Consider the following 16,220-nt stretch of genomic DNA (forward strand, 5'->3'; position numbering starts at 1 on the left):
TCCTATACCTGCTGCATAGCTACTTCTAGGAGCACCTGCTTAGGACTGCTATGATGATCCCGCATATAAAGTGGATGCCCAGCACAGTCTTGCCAGGTTTGTGTCAAATGCCACTGGCATAACTTGATCTGATGAGCAGTGCCAGCACCCCTACAGGGTCCTGGAGATTCGCCATGCTGACAATCTTAACTGGTGAGAAGGAGACATCAGAACAAGGGCCTGGAGGAGTATTGTAAGTACTTTTAGTAGTTCCACTGTCCTTTATTTTATTTTGTAAGTTATATATGCTTATCTTGGACTTCTAATTTAGGATTTGTTTTAATTTTTTTATCATTCTTTTGCAGCTTACAGATAACTCACTACTTTTCAGAGGGCAATAGGGCAGCATTCTAGGTGAAGGGATGGCTATGATGTTGTAACATTTGACAGTATTCGTTAATATAGCTGCCAGTTATATGTGTTTGTTGCCAGATTGTGTTCCTGTCAAAGTGGTATTATGTAGATAAATTACTATATCTTACATATTACCAGTGAAAGTGATTGTACTTTCCATGTCAAGATATGTACTGCATGTAAATATTAACTGAAGTTTGCAGACAGGTGTCTTAACAACTGTATAGCCATAACAGCTTTATGACATAACATCTGTTAGGACAGAAAACATAAAAAATTGCACTTGTAGGCACAATACCTCTCAACTGTACAGCAGACTGTCCAGATTTTTGCCTCATTTTTGGTCCGTTTTTCATAAAATTATGGTTTTCTGGTAAATTAGTGACAAATCATTAAAGATTGAAGTTAGAAAATAATGACAGACAATTGAATTTCAGACTTCATACCCTTCAGCAAATTCATGCTAATACAAAATCTTTTAGTCTGTCAACTTTCCAAGTTTCTAAAAGCAATATTTAAAAATTGTTCTTATTTTTGGGCCTTTGTTCCACTTTCATTTATGGCTTTGTCCAGATTTCTTGCTCTAAGAGGTTGAGATGTATGGTTGGCACTGCTTTTCACACATCCACAAACAGAACAAATTTCACAGGGATATGTTGTACAGGCACTCAGTCCTGACATGAGACCACCTGCCCTACTGTAGTGCATCTATTGATCAGTGGCCTGATAGAAGTTCTTGCATACAGCACCTATCTACACTGACTAAGTCAGGGTATACATTTTTATATTGGTGGAATGACCAGATGGTTGTGTAAGGGTTAGGGAAACCATTGTGGGTGCATTTTTTTATGTGTTTGGGCAGTAGATGGCAGTTGGAGGATGCTTTGTTTTGTTTTGTTTTAGCCACATTTTGACTGGAGGATTTTTTTTCACATTGACACCATTTTGTTCACCCTTCAGTCCAACAGATGTTGGTTAATAAAAATTCTCTTGAACAGTTGGGTAAATAAACCTACTGGTGGACACAGCTTTCTTGACCTAATTGTTACTAATATTGATACCTCTTGTGCTACTTCTCTGTTCTCACTCCCCAGTGAACTCTGACCACAAACATGTGACTTTTCCTTTTTAAACATGCCAGTCTCAACATATTCTACGATGATACATCAAAATTTGCTTATGACTGCACCTCCACGACCTTGACAGCAGCATGATTTACAAAAGAATTCTACACCCATTTAGAAAAATGCATAGTGCTAACAGTCCCTACCAAAACCATGTATCATGGGAAATTCAAAAACAAATCACTCTTGGGGTCCACCACTCTAAATAAACTATACAGCAGGAAAAGAAACTCCTTAAATTATTTAATAGATTCAAAACCCTCTTATCAAGGATAATGTCAAAGGCATTACAAAAAAAAAAAACCCTGAAGAACACTATCAGGCCCACTATAGGAGCCCATTAACTTAGGCTGGCCACTAAAGCCAAAAATAATTATAGATCCTTCTTTAGTTATGTTAGAAAGCAAATTGCCAAGTTTGATCAGCGATCTACCACAGTAACTAACATTAAGTAAATAATAGACAGTACCCTACATTGCTTTGAATGTATCCATAATGATGTGTCCTGTTTTAACCCCAAAACAATGCCAATATTATTGCAGACAACTCTCATGTTAATTTTATCCCAGGTCTTCTATCCAAATATGCCAGGAAATATACAAATCCCTTACTCCCCCATTTTATCTAAAGAAATTGTTAACCAAGACCAAAAATACTTCCTCCATGAGACCTGACAATGTGCCTGGTTGTTTTATTAATAGTGTTAAATATGCCCTGTTTAACCTACGTCTAGCTACTGGTTTTGTCTCTGATGAGTGGTACACAGTGATGATGCCCATCTATAAGGGTGGCCTTGAAACTGAGCCAGATAATTACCTATCAGCCTTATAAGCCTCATTTGTAAAGCTATTGTAAGTATTATAACTGACCTCATAAACTATGAAATCAAGAATCGTATTAGTCTTTCCCTGCAACAGTTTGGCTTTGGGAAAGGTACACTCTACCTATTGAATCTGGTAAACTTCTTTGAAAGGGTTGCAGAGGCTCAAGACAGTTCCCATGCAGTTCATATAGACTATCTTGAGCTGACAAGTGCCTTCCTTACCATTCACATACTGTTATCATATGGAAGCTAAATGCTTTCAAACTTTGACCTGTATGTGGAACATGGAGAACAAACTGGCTGAAAGATGGAACCCACACAGTGCAAGTTTCAGGTGTCTCATCAGAAAGTTTATAAGTGACCAGTGGTGTCTGTCAGGGCTCAGTGCTAGGACCTGTCCTTTTTGGCATTTATATCTCTCTGGGCAAAGAATCTGGCTAATAAAGTTTGCAGATCGCTGTAAACTGGGGACTGTTGTTACTCTCTGACACCCAAATCCACCAGAATGAACGTTCCCTAGTAAACTGTTGATGTTCTAAAAATGGGCTTAAGCTAAACATTAAAAAATGTAATATCATTACTTTTGTTATTCAACCCCTCCCCTGTTCATACTGTGTAGACAACGCACCATGACAAAATGAAAGTGTGTTCAGGAACCTATGAACTTTAGTTGATAACTCTCTCTGTCTTGTCTAACCATTATGTGGCAACAGTTGTCAGGAAATTCTTTTATTTAGCACAGCTAGTTGGGGAAGCAATATCATCAAGGTATAAATAGGTAATCACTCCTTAATGCTCAGTATTGAGCAGACCAGTTATTGAGTACAGTACCCCTTAGGGATACATCTCACTAAACACATGAAAACAATTCAAAAGATTCCAAAAGTTCCTAAACAAAATGATCACAGACATAAAGTCTCTGAGCTACCAAGAGAGACTAGAAGCTATATTCCTTTCTTTAGTGTCTTTTAGATTTTGTTTTTATTTGGGGGGGGTCACTTCTCCTTTACTGCACCATTAGAGACACAGGACCTGGACCTCCTGTATTTCAGCAAGTTGAATATCAGCACCAGTACATGAACCAGTGACCTACATCTTCACCACCAGATAAATAAAAGATGGTGGAGGGATTGGTTTATAACTCAGAAAATCAATAGTTTACCCTCCTTTTTGCTAGAGCTGGTTTTAAAGGGACCACATAGTTTAATCCATTGAATCCACTGCATCTCTTTGTATTCAGTTTCATTATACAAGTCACCCATTCTTTGACTTCTATTTACAACACATATAACCATAAAGGCAAATACATGATCACTGTGCAATTCTATATGCTTATACAGTGCATTGTGTTATTTAATGAAACTGAATACAAAGAGATGCAATGAATTCTTAGACTGGGAGCTGACAAAGCCCCAGGATTAAACGATGTTGTCCCTTTAAAACCAGCTCTAGCAAAAAGGAGGGTAAACTATTGATTTTCATTGGTTGTGTTGTACTATATTAGATACTATATTTTTACTAGTGTTTTATCATCTGATGAAGGGATTTACCTGAAAGCGCTTATGATACTGCTTTTATTGTTTTAATAAAGTGAAGTTGCTTCATACACAGCGTGGTAATACTTGCCTTACTTTTGGATTTATTATTTGGATTTTTTGGCAGTACTTTCAGTGGAGGAGTCCTTTACTTTTTGTTCTTTACTTTAAAAAACTTCTGAAATCACACCTATCAGAATCATGGAGCTGCTCTTGCACAAACCCTGGTTAGGAAAAAGATGTCTTAAGGCAGCTAAAGGAACACAACCTGTTATTTTTGTATTTAAATAGTATACCCCTACTAAGTATATGTACACTTAACTTGCTTGTTTTCTACCTACAACCACAGTGCTGCTATTCTTTGTATCCAATCTAGACTATATGATTGTGTCAGTGAAATGTATAACATACATTTTCATTTTGCACATGTAGCTGAGATTGAATCAATATTTGTAGTTATACTTTGTATATGTTTCTTACAGTTATTTATAAATGTGGAGCTGTTCTCCCTGAGCCTCCGCTGAAAAAGGACATTTTGTCCAGTCGGACTTTCCCAGTAAACAAATGTATAATAAAAATAAATAAAATGTATAATTCATGGAAATAAAAAAAAAAATTGTAATAGTCTGTTTTCTTTTCTATTAATGTATGTGTACCCATGTCATTAGTAAATATATGTGAAATTAATAAAGCTGTTTAAAAAAAAAAAAAAAGGTAGCAGGACCTGTGATACTGCACGCATGTCTGCACATCCTACCATAAGGCCATGGAATAGTGTAGGTAGGCAGGTATTATCTGATGTGTCCTGGACATGTTTTAATGATTGTTTAATAGGCATCTGCCTGCAGCTCTGTAGGTCATTTGTCATTTAACTAATAGCAATGTTTTTTTTTCCCTCTCTGTTGCTATCCTTTATTTTTGTATTTTATTTATTTATTTATTTATTACAGTTTGATGACTCTAAAGATGTGCAGCAGGTAATGGTGATAAAGGATAATGAGGGAAACGTACTCACAAGCGAGGAGAGTGTGTTGAGCAGATGCTAAGAGTACTTTGAGGGGCTGATGAATGAAGAGAATGAGAGGGAGAGAAGGTTGGATGATGTGCTGATAGTGAATCATGAAGTGCAGTGGATTAGCAAGGAGGAAGTAAGGATGGCTATGAAGAGGATGATGAATGGATAGGTTGTTGGTCCAGATGACATACCTGTGGAAGCATGGAGGTGTTTAGGTGAAATGGCAGTGGAGTTTTTAACTAGATTGTGTAATGAAATCTTGGAAAGTGAGAGGATGCCTGAGGAATGGAGGAAAAGTGTTTTGGTACCGATTTTTAAGAATAAGGGTGATGTGCATAGCTGTAGTAACTAAAGAGGGATTAAATTGATCAGTCACAGCATGAAGTTATGGGAAAGAGTAGTGAAAGCTAGGTTAAGAAGGGAGGTGATGATTAGTGATCAGCAGTATGGTTTCATGCCAGGAAAGAGCACTACAGATGCAATGTTTGCTATGAGAGTGTTAATGGAGAAGTACGGAGAAGGTCAGAAGGAGTTGCATTGTGTCTTTGTGGACTTAGAGAAAGCATATGACAGGGTGCATAGAGAGGAGTTGTGGTATTGTATGAGGAAGTCGGGAGTGTCAGAGAAGTATGTAAGAGTGGTACAGGATATGTACGAGGGTAGTGTGACAGCAGTGAGGTCTGCAGTGGGAGTGATGGATGCATTTAAGGTGGAGGTGGGATTACATCAAGGATCAGCTCTGAGCCCTTTCTGATTTGCAGTGGTGATGGACAGGTTGACAGACGAGATCAGACAGGAGTCCCCGTGGACTATGATGTTTACAGATGACATTGTAATCTGTAGTGTGAGTAGGGAACAGGTGGAAGAGACCCTGGAGAGGTGGAGATATGCTCTAGAGAGAAGAGGAATGAAGGTCAGCAGGACTAAGACAGAATATATGTGTGTGAATGAGAGGGAGGATAGAGGAATGGTGAGGATGCAGGGAGTAGAGGTGGCGAAGGTGGATGAGTTTAAATACTTGGGATCAACAGTTCAGAGTAATGGTGAGTGTGGAAGAGAGGTGAAGTAGAGAGTACAGGCAGGATGGAGTGGGTGGAGAAGAGTGTCAGGAGTGATTTGTGACAGACGAGTACCAGTAAGTGTGAAAGGGAAGGTCTACAAGAGGGTAGTGAGACCAAGTATGTTATATGGGTTGGAGACAGTGGCAATGACAAAAAGGCAGGAGTCAGTGCTTGACGTGGCAGAGTTGAAGATGTTAAGATTTGCACTGGGTGTGACGAGGATGGACAGGATTAGGAATAAGTATATTAGAGGGTCAGCCCAGGTTGGAAGGTTTGGAGACAAAGCCAGAGAGGCAAGATTACGTTGGTTTGGACATGTGCTGGGGAGGGATGCAGAGTATATTGGGAAAAAGATGTTAAGGATGAAGCTGCCAGTAGCAGGAAAAGAGGAAGGCCTAAGTTAAGGTTTATGGATGTGGTGAGAGAGGACATGCAGGTGGTTGGTGTGACAGAGCAAGATGCAGAGGACAGGAAGAAATAGAAACAGTTGCTCCGCTGTGGTGACCCCTAATGGGAGCAGCTGAAAGAAGAAGAAGATTACAGTTTGATGACTGGGACAGTCCACTGGGCCTGGAAGAGCCCGTTTTCAATGGAGGCCCGGGGAGAAAAGCTCCACAGGATATAGACAACCTTACAAAAGAAAATAAAGTAGCAGAACAGTGAAAAATACAGAGATAATATACAATTTGTTAAAAAAAGTCATAATTTATTTATTTTACATTTATTTACCAGGAAGGTCTGACTGGACAGAGCTGTCCATTTTCAGCGGAGGCCCGGGGTGAAAAGCTCCAGAACAATTCCTAACATACTATACATAAGATATTTACACATTCAGTTATAAAAATATAGCAGATAATAACATGTGATTGCATAAGATATTTACATAAGCATAGTGGTTTAGACATACAATTAAAAGAATAGCAGGTAGTAACATATGAATGTTGCTCATACAGTATGTTTAGTAGAGATAATCTTGAAGATGTACTGAAGATAAGAGAAGAAAAGGGAAAACTAAAAAAGGAAGAGAATACAGACAAGCTCATATGAGGTGAACTGACATTTTAAGGGAAAGCTTTTCAACTTAGTCCAGGGGAGTTAATGGGTGTATATCGGGCGGTGGGGAGTAGGCGACAGTGAGGTGGTAAGTAACGTGTGATAATATATAGTGAATCTGTAGGAGTTTTAAAGAGGTTTTATAGTGAGTAGGGGAAAGGAGTTAGAATATGTCAGCCAGGTGCTAGCAGTTGCATGTCCAGGAGTTGTTTAGGTGGGAAATAAGCTGTTTTTTGAAGATGGTTTTGTTAGGTTGTAACCTGATTTGTAGTGGTTGGGAGTTCCAAGTCTTGGCAATGTTGCTAGAATACAGGGAGTCACCAGAGCTGTAATGGCTTTTGGAGCTTGCAATTAGCACCTTGTTAGTGGATCTAAGCCCTCGGTTATTGGAGTAGAGGATGATCAGGTCTTGTAAGGCTGGAGTTTTGTCAGGTTGGTACAGTATTTGGTGAGCTAGAAGAAGTTGGTTTAGAGCTAAGGTGTTAGGGAATTCAAGCCAGGGAAGCTGTTTAAGGGCCTGACAGTGGTGGGTGCGGTAGAAGGAGTTTGTGGCGAATTTTTCTATTTTGTTGTAGCATACTGATAGCTTGTTTAAATCACTCTTGTTTAGATTAATTAGGACAGGAGAAGCTTACAGCAAGGTAGACAGAAGATGGGTATGAGCTAGGGTAACTTTACTGTTGCTGGTTAGGAAGTTTTTACATCTGTAAAGAGTACCTAGTTTTTTGTTGATTTTGGTTATTGTATGAGCTATGTGTTTGTCAAATTTCATATTATTGTCAATAATGAGCCCTAATAATTTGGCTTGTGTGATGGGGGAGATAGGGGTATTACCTAATGCAGAAATAGAGAATGGGGGAGTAGGTGCTGCTGCTTTGGAAGAATGAAGGAGCATAAGTTGGGACTTTTTAGGATTTAGTATTAGCTGGGAGTTTGTTAACCAGGTTTCAATGGAAGTAAAGGCTTCTTGGGTCATGATTTGAAGTTGTTGGAGGGAGGGAGCAGAGCAGATTATGTGGAGTCATCAACGTATTGAGCTAGGTTTGCTAGAGGGGTGGCTTTGTGAAGATTATTTGTAAATATAGTGATAAGTAGGGGTCCTAGGATTGATCCTTGGGGTACTCCTAGTTTTACAGGAAGTGGGGAGTAAAGGGAGTTATTCCATTGAACAGCTTGTTGGCATTGGGAGAGATAGTCCTGAAACCATTATAGAGTGGAGGTAGTTAGTTTTAATTCTGAGAGTGATGTCATTAGATGTTCTTCGTGTTTCACTGTTGCAGTCATCACATTTGGGTTATCTGCCTGCAGGTAGCCCTCAGCCGGCCTGAATACCAGAGTCTTGGGATTTCTGCGTCGGATGCTGTCGCTTCTTCCATGATGTCAGGTTGTCATGGGTATAAAACATGCAGCCGACGCCATTACATCAGTCTTTCTTGCCGTGCGGTGCCAGAAGCAGAAGCATTTCGCAAGTGTCGATTGGCCGACTCCTGAAATTTTCGTTTTTGAGTTTCAGACCTGAATTCTTCTAAAAGATAAGTACCCCATTGGGGATCCTTTTTTCTTGCTCTAACAGATATCAGAAAAGCTTAATAATTGTCTTGCCTGTGGAAAGCAAATACCTCATAGAGATTTTTATTCTTACTGCAACACCAGTTTAGGTCCAGACTACGACGTCCCTCGCTGTCAGTTTTGTGCCTTGTTCAGCACATGAACTATTTGTCGTCGGGCTGTTTTTGTAGCTAAATATTTTTGCTCTCGATCCCCGTACTCTGAAATGGCTTTGTTAAGCCATCCGACTACCGATCTTCTGAAAACATGTAAGGATAAAGACAGAGACAGACTGCATAGATCTAAAACTGCCGACGACGCTTCCGTTAAGCTAGTCACCAGTCCTCTGGTACTCAGTGAGGCACTTTCGCAGCCCCTGATACCTGCTTCTACAGATTCACAGGCCTCTACTGAGACCCATTCGGAGTCTGGTATGCTGTGAGATGCTTCCTCGACTATGGAACCTGCAGATGTCTCTACTTTGGATGGGTCCGGAGCTGCTGTGCAGGCACTGGCTTCTAAGGGTGTATTCAGGCCTACTGATTTTCATATTAAACTGATGACTTTGTTTCAAGCCAAAAATACAGAGTTCCTCAGGCCTAAAGTTCACACTACGCCGAGAAAACCGATGACCAAAGTGCATTCTCAAGCACACATGCCTCAAAAACAAATTATTAGAATGGCTGAAGACCTTATTACCTTAATTAGGGGAAACTAGCCTTCCCCCTTTAAGAGACCTAGAATGGATTTTCCTTCTGATTCTTCTGATCAGGAATCTGATATCTGTGTTTCTTCTGACTACTGGGACTTACCCTTATCTACATATGAGGAGTCTGATGCAGAGGATTCCATTCCCTCTGCTTCCCCTCCAGAAGATTTTTCTTTTGGTGAAACCTTGCATACCCTTAGGGAGCATATCCATTGGGAAAGCCAGGACTATTCTCAGTCCAAAAAGAGACTTAGGGAATTTTTAAACCTGCCTCAGCACAGGCCTCTAGCTATCCTTCCTGTTCTGGAAATTATAGATGATGTTTTCCTGGAATCCAGCCTTACCCCGGATACATTGCCTCCAGCTCCCAGGAAGCCTGACAGGTACTATAGAGTACCTGACTCTCACAAATTCCTCTTCAAGAATCCTACTGCTGATCCAGAGACCATTTCCCAAGGACCAAAAGGCATTAAGGCTACTACTGCCAAAAATCCTACCCCTTCTGACAGGGATTCTAGGGCTTTAGACAGATGGGGTAAGAAGGTATACACCTCTGCTACTCTGGCCATTAGGGCTTTACATTGTCAATTTCAAGTATCAGCAGCATATTATGGGGCTAATTAAACAAAAAATGATGTTGATTCCTGACTGCAGAAAATAAAAATTTACAAGAGTTAATGCATTTTGCTGACCAAGTTGGTAAACGTACTTTGCAGTGTGGTCTAAATGCTTTAGAAGCATCTTGCAAGGCTGCTGTCACTGGGTATGTACTTAGAAGGCATGCTTAGCTTAAGGAACAAAACTTGCCTGATCATGTAAAAGCAAAATTACTGGATGCACCCTTAAAGCAAGAGCGCCTTTTTGGCAATAAAGCAGAAGAAGTCCTCAAAAGAATGGAGGAAAAATCTAAATCTATGCAAACTGTTAAATATTTCTTACAAGTGCAGCCACCTAGATTCAGTAGGCATTGGCCTTCAAAGAACTGGTCCTTTCCAGTCCCTTCCAGGCCTTCTCAGCCAAATCCAGGAGCAGCAGACCACCAAGACTTCAGTCTCAGGTTATGCACAGATCTAAGCAGTGGGGTGCTCCCACGTCCAAAGCAGGGAGTAGTAAGCCACCCCCCTATGGTAAACTTGCACAATGACTTATCCTTAACTCCTGCAAGCCTTGCCCAACTACTTGCACCTTTAGGAGGAAACCTCGCCCTGCATACAAAAAACTGGGAATACATTTCCCAAGACAAATTGGTTTTAAACATAGTTTCCCTAAGATACAGATTCCACTTCCACTCACTCCCAAACCTAAGTGGATGGCCAGACCTCCCCCCAAACCAGTGGGCAGAGGCCCAAAAATAAGTGTTCTCTCTCCTTAGTATCAAGGCTATTCAACCTGTCTCAGCAAAACAAAAGGGATAAGGCTTTTATTCAAGACTGTTCCTGGTTCCCAGAAAAGAAAACTCCTGGTGTCCTATCCTGCATCTGTCTATTCTCAACACCTTTCTGGTGGTTCCAAAATTCAAAATGCTAACTCTCCAACAGCTGCTTCCTATGCTAGCCAAGGATGCCTGACTGGCAACCGTAGACTTAAAAGAAACTTACCTGCACATCCCCATCAGGGAATCTTGCAGGAAATACCTAAGTTTCATGGCAGGCTCCATGCACTATCAGTTCTCTGCACTTCCCTTTGGCTTATCTACTGTGCCCAAGGAATTCACAAAGTGCCTAGCTCCTGCCATTGCATTTTGCAGGCAGAGAAATATTCAGATTTACCCATACTTGGACGATTGCCTGATTCAGGCAGAAAGTCACGACTTGCTATTACAGCACCTGGCATTTGTAAAGAGACTTCTAACTTCACTGAGGTACACCATCAACGAGAAGAAATCACACCTAGTACCCTGCCAACAGATTGTATTCCTGAGAGCAAGCTTGAACACAACTTCCCAGATGGCATTCCTCACTCCAGAGAAACAAATTTATTTGCCAACTTACTTCAACCTTCTGGCCACAGAAGCCCGACTATCTGCAAGGAAAATACTGCAAGCTCTGGGGTTCATGGCCTCTTGCATTCTGTTAATTTCATATGCAAAACTGCATATGAGGAAACTTCAATGGTATCTAAACAGTCTATGGTGTCAACATTCTCAGGACCTGGAAACAATAATTCCTATCATTTCTTGTCTAAGGGCAGAGTTCCTTTGGTGGGTAGAGGCATGCATCCACAACAAGGGACTCCCTTTCACTCTACTCCCTGCCGCCCAAACCCTAGCAACAGATGCATCAGACTATGCATGGGGGGTTCACATGGCAGGGCAGTGCATTCAGGGCAAATGGAACCCAAAGCAGATGCACCTGCATGTCAATCAAAAAGAAATGTTAGCTGTACAGAATGCTCTGTCAGCCTTCAAAGACCTTATTCTTCCAGGACAACTATTGGTAAAGACAGACAACACCACAGTTATGTGGTATATAAACAAGCAGGGGGAACCCATTCCTACCCACTCTGCAGACTAGCCATGGCTCTGCGGAACACAGCCTTGAGCAACCAAGTGCACCTACAAGCTCAATTCCAACTACATTCACTGGCAGACGACTTAAGCAGAAATCTCATGGACCCACATGAATGAAAACTGGAACCCAAAATATTCAAGCCCTTGAGGAACAAATGGGGGACACCAGAGGTAGACCTATTTGCCTCCCCTCAGAACTATCAGTTGGACAAATACTGCACCAGGACTTCCCACAGTCAAGCTTGGAAAGTGGATGCCTTGTCCTTTACCTGGGAAGGCCTCTCAGTCTGTGCCTTTCCCCCTCTGCATCTCCTCTCGAAGGTTCTACTAAAGATCAAACAGGACAAGCCAAGGACAGTCCTGATTTCACCAGACTGGCCATGCCAGCACTGGTACCCTCTTTTGCGCAGTCTGACAGTGCTATAACCATAGCACCTGCCTCAGACCCCCTCCCTGTTATCCCAGGAGGTGGGCCAGATTCTGCATCCTCAGCTTCAAACCCTGAACCTTGCAGCCTGGCTAATCCCTTGAGTTCACCTCTAGCAACCCCCAGTAAGCAGGTGCTGGATGTCATTCTTGAGTCAAGGAGGCCCAGTACTAGAAAATCCTATTCAGAAAAATGGAAAATATACTGTTCCTGGAACCAGTCTCAGGGGATGGGCACAACAGTGCCCAACTTACCTAATATACTAGATTACTTAACAGAAATGCTCCACAAGGGCCTATCCTTCTCTTCAATTAAGATTCATGCCTCAGCCATCTCAGTTCATTATAATACTGAGCCACCCCTCTTCTCTCATCCTTTGGTAAAACAGTTCCTTAGAGGGGCCAAAAATTTAAGACCCCCCCCCCCCCAGGAGAGCTCCCACTCCAGCCTGAGACCTTAACTTTGTATTGGAAAAACTTACTCTTCCCTCCTTTGAACCGGCTGCTACAGCAGAGTTGAAATTCCTCTCTTGGAAAACAGCTTTACTTCTAGCCATCACTTCAGCAAGAAGAGTGTCTGAACTGCAGGCCCTTATGGCAGTGGAACCCTTCATTATCTTCCATGCGAACAGGGTTTCCCTCAGGACTAACCCATCCTTTATGCCCAAGGTGGTGTCTAGTGTGGCTTTAAACCAGTCCATTCATTTGCCTACTTTTTTCCCTAATCCTCAGAACAAAGGGGAAATGATTCTACATTCTCTGGATTTGCACAGACAGCTTAGATTCTATTTGGACAGGACTAAGACTCTTAGAAAATATGACCAGCTGCTAGTCAGCTTTGTTGCAGGGGCAGAGCGGAAGGCCATTTCAAAGCAAACCATTTCCAAATGGAGAGCACACTGCATTCATTTCTGCTACAAGCACCACGGAAAAAGTACCCCACAGGGGATAATAACACATTCCACCAGGGCTGCATCTACCTCTACTGCATTTTTCAGAGGAGTACCTACCAGGGACATCCTGGAAGCTGCAACCTGGAGCTCTGTACATACTTTCACCAAGCATTACCACTTGCCTATCTTTTCTAAATCCAGAGCTGGATTTGTCACAGCAGCCTTACAGGGCCTGATTGCTAGCCCTAATGCTCCTTAACTACCGCCACCCTTCCTTAGCTTTGGGAATCAACCCAAATGTGATGACTGCAACAGTGAAACACGAAGAACATAGTAAAGTTGTGTACTCTTACCATAAATGTAGATGTTCGAGTGTATTCACTGTTACAGTCCTGGTTACCCTCCCTCCAGCCCCCTGACTTCTCTTTGCTTTTATCTATCTTTTTTGTTTGGCATACTTTATATCATGTGTATTTGCTTTTTGCTTGGGGTGTTCCATACCATGTAATTGCTTCCTATTGTGGGGGCACCTGACATCTGGGGCAAGAAAAACTGATGTAATGGGTCGGCTGCATGTTTTATACCCCTGATGACCTGACGTCATGGAAGAAGCGACAGCATCCAATGCAGAAATCCCAAGACTCTGGTATTCAGGCCAGCTGTGGGCTACCTGCAGGCAGATAACCCAAATGTAATGACTGCAACAGTGAATACACTCGAACATCTACATTTATGGTAAGTGTATACAACTATACTTTTTGTATGGGAGACAGTATCAAACACCTTTGATAAGTCAAGGAAAACTGAAGACACTAGTTGACTGTTGTTGCATTGCATATTTACTATGTTACTAAAATGGATGAGTGCAGTAGTAGTGCTATGGTTGGGGCGGAATCCATGTTGAGTTTCGGCAAGAAGATTGTTGGAGAGGAGATGTGTTAGAACCTGGGTGTGGATACATTTTTCCATTATTTTAGCCAGTGGGGAAAGTATAGGTATAGGGTGGTAGTTTGTTAGGTCAGTGGAGTTGCCCCCTTTGTGAATTGGTATAATGTAGGAGATTTTCCAGAGAAGTGGCACCTTTTGTTCTGAGATTATAGAGACTGGGTAGGAAATGGCTTTGGTGGCTATTTGCAGGAATTTAGCAGGTAGTTTGTCTATTGCTAAGGTGGTGGGTTTAAGTTTGGTTAGGTGTCTCTAGATTATGTAAGTTGGTAAAGGTTGAAGGGTGAAGGAGTTAGAGTTATTTGATGGGTTATATAGTGTAGTGGGGGTTGAGGAGTGTGGGTCTGTTGACAGCTTTAATATAGAGTTGGTAAAGAACTCATTGAATAGGGTGGCTGCGTTTATAGAGGTGGTGTCTATATTTGGATGAGGAGTTGGTGGGTTACCTGGTTGGAGATTACTGTTTATAGCGGCCCAGAACTTTTGTGGGTTGGTATTATAGTTAGTTTGAATTTCACTATAGTATTTTTGTTTATCTAGTCTGATTTGCATTTTTACAGTGTTTATCAGCTGTAAGAATGTTTGCCTATTAGGAGTAGTTTCTAATCCTAGGTAATGATTTACAGAAGTGAGATTCATGTAGTCTAAACATATTATTTATTTATTTTATTTATTTATTTATTTAAATTTGTTGACCGGGAGTGTCCGACTGGACGTAGGTCCATTTTCAGCAGAGGCCTGGGGATTAAAGCTCCACAGTTAAAATAAACAGACAGTAGTTACATTGGATTACATAGCGATTAACAATTTATCATAGCAATATTTACAGATGAAGAACAAAGTACATCAGTAGACAACTAGAATCTTTATCTGTGAAGTACATAACAGACATTAACAAATGTTACAATGAGAAGTTCCTGCTGTATAATAAGTGCTAGGCTTATGAGCATCTGAGCTTGCTATAATCAAGGTAGTTAGTGGAGTGGAAAGAAAGGTAGTGGTTAAATGGGGTGGATGATATTTGAGTGGGAGTTGCAAGGGCATAGCCAGCATGGTTTTAGGTGTGCTTTTAGTAAAGTTTTGAAGTGGGTGCATGATGGTACGGAGGTAATTGTGGGTGGGAGTGAGTTCCATAATTTGGCTATGGCGCAAGAGAATAGTGCTTCACCAGCAGAGTTATTGGCTTTAATGATCAGCAAGTGATTTTTGTTGCTGGATCTTAGTGGTCTGGTAGTGCGATAGGGTTGGAGTAGATTCTGGAGGGATGGGACATTTAGTGGATGGTTTACTAGTTTGTGGGCTAGTGAGAGTTGATACCACTGAAGGAGGTGAGGGAGTTCAAGCCAGCCCAGTTCAGCAAGTGAGAGACAGTGGTAACTACGGTAGGATGCCCCTGTGGCGAATTTGGCGATTTTGTTGTAGCAGGTCTCTAGCTTGTTTAGATCGCATTGCCTTAGGTTGGTATGTATTGGAGAGGCATAAAGTAGGGTGGAGATAAGGTGGGAATTTGCTATTGCAATCTTTGCTGCTTTGGTGAGAAATTGCTTATTTCTGTATAACGCTCCTAGTTTTTTGTGGACTTTTTTTATGGTCATGGATATGTGAATGTCAAATTTTAATTTATTGTCTATTTCCACTCCTAGCAATTTGGTGTGTTCAGTTGGGTATATAGTGGTGTTGTCTTTTGCTGTGATGTTAAAGTGAGAGTTGTTTTGAGTATGTTTGGTGGGTTGGAAGATGAGTAGTTTAGTTTTGTTTGGGTTGAGTATTAATTGGGCATCGGATAACCATGTTTCAACAGAGGAAAAGGCTTCCTGTGTGACTTTTTGCAGTTTTGGTAGGGACTGGGCTGAGCAGATGATGGTTGAGTCATCTACGTATTGTATGAGTGTGCCATGTTTGGTGGCAGAGGCTAGATTATTGGTGTAAACAGAGAAGAGTAGGGGTCCAAGGATGGATCCTTGGGGAACCCCTATGGAGACAGGTAGTTGGGGAGATATGTCATTCTGCCATACAACGGATTGTTGGTGGTCATACAGGTAACTCTGAAACCAGTTGGTGACTGATTGTGAGAAGGATAGGTTATTGAGGACAGAGATAAGTTGTTTGTGTGGGACCATGTCAAATGCTTTAGATAGGTCTAGGAAAGTAGCAGAGGAGAGATAGCCATTGTTTTTATGCTGAAG

The sequence above is a fragment of the Protopterus annectens genome, chromosome 12.part0 (genome assembly GCF_019279795.1).
Source record: "Protopterus annectens isolate FY-2018-M chromosome 12.part0, PAN1.0, whole genome shotgun sequence".
NCBI lineage: Eukaryota > Metazoa > Chordata > Ceratodontiformes > Protopteridae > Protopterus > Protopterus annectens.